Source organism: Dermacentor andersoni, chromosome 7, assembly GCF_023375885.2.
Source record: "Dermacentor andersoni chromosome 7, qqDerAnde1_hic_scaffold, whole genome shotgun sequence".
NCBI classification, from domain to species: domain Eukaryota; kingdom Metazoa; phylum Arthropoda; class Arachnida; order Ixodida; family Ixodidae; genus Dermacentor; species Dermacentor andersoni.
The window spans coordinates 103,598,791-103,602,071 of NC_092820.1; the positions used below are offsets into that span (position 1 = coordinate 103,598,791).

The following is a 3,281-nucleotide window of genomic DNA, read 5'->3' on the forward strand; positions in this document are numbered from 1 at the left end:
ATCGCAGTTGTTGCAATTCACAATGTGCTGGCAGAGACACTGTTAGGTGCCTACTTTTTTCATGGTGTCACATATGTTTGTCATGTAAGGGTTGGACTTCTTTTTTTCTGCTTACTAGCACAAATGAAGCGTGCATGCTACCAAGTGCTGCAGTTACTAATCGGTCAAGGCTGCTCTGACAACCAGGCACTGCCTTGGATTATTTTCATATTTGTCTTCAGGAAAGAAGAATGTGCTTGGCTGAATAAGCATGGCTGCTGCTAGCACCGCTATGCAGTAGTGGTGGTGGCCCGGCAGCACAGGTTTGATGTTTTGCTAACGTCTCAAGTTCTGTTTTTAAAAAAAATAAGAAAAGACGAAGTCTCAAAAAAGAAAAAGAAAAAGCTGGGCTCGTCCGGGATTTGAACCCGGGACCTCTCGCACCCTAAGCGAGAATCATACCCCTAGACCAACGAGCCGGGCTGTCTGGTAGAAAATTGCGACAGATCCGACAGGTTGCGCTGTCGCATGTGCTTGCTTGGCTGATTGCGTATGTGGTTTATTGTCCGCATTGCATATTCTTTGCTCCATTGAATGAACTACAATGAGCGGCCCATTGCCCTCTAATATTCAGCTGCTGTCAGAGGGAATATATGATAATATCTAAGGCAACTGAGGTTGCCTGCATGGTCCAGCATAAAGAATAATTTTTTTTTCCATCATCCACCGTTTAGGCTGCTGAGCTCGAGGCCGCATTCCGATGGGGCCGGAATGCGCCCCCCCCCCCTTTAACACAGTATTTAAATTTGTGTTTTAACTTTTCATGTCTGCGTTGCTTGCGCCTTTCGAACCACTGACGAAGCACTAAAAAAAAGGAAGAAAAGGTGGGGGGAGAGAGAGAAAAAGAAGTCCAGTATGACATTTGGATTCGGCAGCGGGCATTGGTATGCTGCAATAAAAAGATTCATATTATACGAATTAAGCATGGTAAACAAGCGTTTTCTGCATTCCTCCCCCATCGGAATGCGTTCCCCGCAGCCGTGAGTCGAGCCTGCGACCTCGTGGTGCAGAGATCAGCGCTGCAGGCGAAGCGCGAAAAGGAACTGCGTCCGGAAAGGAATCGTTGCATCAGCCCTGCTCTGCTTGCGTGCGGACAACCGGTTTTCCCAAGTCCTCGTTGAGACGCATATTCTGCAGCCGGCCATGCATGCGCGTACTATACTTCCTATGGCGTCCACTGAGTCGATTGCTCATCGAAACTTGTGCCAGCAAGCAAAAAAGATTTAAAGAATAAAGAGGGTGAGATGTTATCTTATTTACGTGTAACGTGGCGTCACCGACGATAGGGTAGCTCGCCACGATCCAGATTGAACATTTTAACGATACAAAGGTGGCTTTAGAGTTTACATCGGTTTTCTTTTTTCCTGTTGTTTCCTTCGCGAAGTATTCTGCCTTTATTCGCATATTTCAGAGTTCATTTCCTGTGTTTTGTATATATGTTGTAAGATTTGCTTTCTTTTACGCCCGCCACCTCATTTTCGGCTTCCATATCCCACACTGTTTTGTGTGCGGCCGCATTTGTCTTATCTGTACATATTGTCTTGCGTATTACTTTTTAAGTGCGCCAATGGGAATTCTCCGTAGCTGTTCCTGGGCACTATAATAAGCATTTTTATTTTATTATTATTATTATTATTATTATTACTATTATTATTATTGCTGTTGTTGTTGTTGTTGTTTCTGCTGCTGCTGTGCAGTTCAGCCGTGAGTGTGCGGCCCTTGTACCGGTAGGTGATGCTTTCCATTAATTTTAAGGTCACAATATAGGGGCCTTCCATTGTAGCGAACTAGAAGCCTTCTAGTTCACTGTACTTCCATTATGTTGCAGTTAAGTTTTGAACATGGCGTCCTCCGTGGAGGTTGACTTTCAGCGCGCACATAGACAAAAGGACCGAAATAACGACGAAGACAAGCGCTGACTTCTAAATGAATTTTTTTTATTTCCAATAACAAGCATATATAACCAAGACACCGAGATAAAAACGCCCCCTCCAAATGACGAAGCCAGCTCGAGTACACATTCAAAATTCAAACGACACATAACCACCTGCTTAAGAGGAACGAGAATGCACGTGCGAGCTCAAGAAAGTAGTTTATCTTTTAATGTGACGACTTTCTATGATAGGATACAGCTTAAAAAAAAAAAAACAGCAGTTGGCAATTAAGGCACATGGACGTCACGGGGTTGTTATGATTGGGGGTTCAATCCCATCGCTCGTGATCCGTTGTCAAGATTGGAGTCGTGCATGAATTAGAAGGTAGCTGGCCCATGCCGTCGTCCAACTTATCCACGCTGAGGACGTTGATGAAGGGAAGGACTGCTTCTCATCGAGAACGAGGAATATGGGTTTATTTACAGTATTTATATCAGGCTAACATTACTGTCTGAGAAAGTACATCAATCTAACATGACTGCTTGAGAGAGAGTGTCCTGAGCAGCCGCACAACAGCGGTTTTTAAACACTCGGTCCTCTACCGATACAACGTGACGCGAACGTTCGTTCGCTCATTTTATACAGGCCGCCTCTCTCCGGGACGGGTTACACACAGACACGCACACACGCATACACACCGGTGCGATTGTCGGGAGCCGACGTCAGAGGGGCCTCGTGGAACTCGGAGCCGTTCCGGGTAGCGCGTTGTCTTGCGTCTTGGTCGGTGCGTGGGAAGGAGCCTGCGTCGGCGTTCCCGCGTCAACTCCCCCACCCGTAGCAGATCAGGTTGGCGTTGTGCTGTTGCGCACAAAGCCTGCTTCGTCGAACTCATTCAGTCACAACAGCGACGAGGCTAGAGCGTAACGGTGACGGTTTCAGCACAAAGTCTGCTTCGTCGAACGCATCCTAGCTGAAGCGACGGAGAGTGGAGGATGCGCGTATTGTTCATGACACAAAGCCGGCTTAGTCACGCCGTGGCTAGAGGTTGGCGGTGACGCTCCCGGAATGTTGCCTCCACAGTCGCAACTGGGTGGCAAAACTTGCACTGCAGCTGGCCGTTCTTAACAGGGTTGTTACTCCGCTAGCCAATCATAGAAGCAAACAAAATTGTCGTCATGCGACCATTTCAAGATGGCGTTTTACTTGATACCGTTTGTCGTTTGTCGAGTTCGAATGCAACGAACGTTGTTGGCGTTGCAGGGTGCAGTCTATACAACCGCGTCGTCATTTCGCGATGCTAGAGACAAGCCAACTGAAAGCGGAAAAGAAGGGCCGTCACATTGAAACAGAAGGCAGATATCGTGAACG

At 47.0% G+C, this 3,281-nt stretch overlaps 1 non-coding gene across 1 annotated transcript; it reads right to left on the bottom strand.

The window, feature by feature from the left end:
• Positions 1 to 386: 386 nt before the first annotated feature.
• Positions 387 to 458, bottom strand: TRNAP-AGG (transfer RNA proline (anticodon AGG)). The gene has a single exon. It is a non-coding gene; the product is annotated as a tRNA-Pro (tRNA).
• Positions 459 to 3,281: the final 2,823 nt, after the last annotated feature.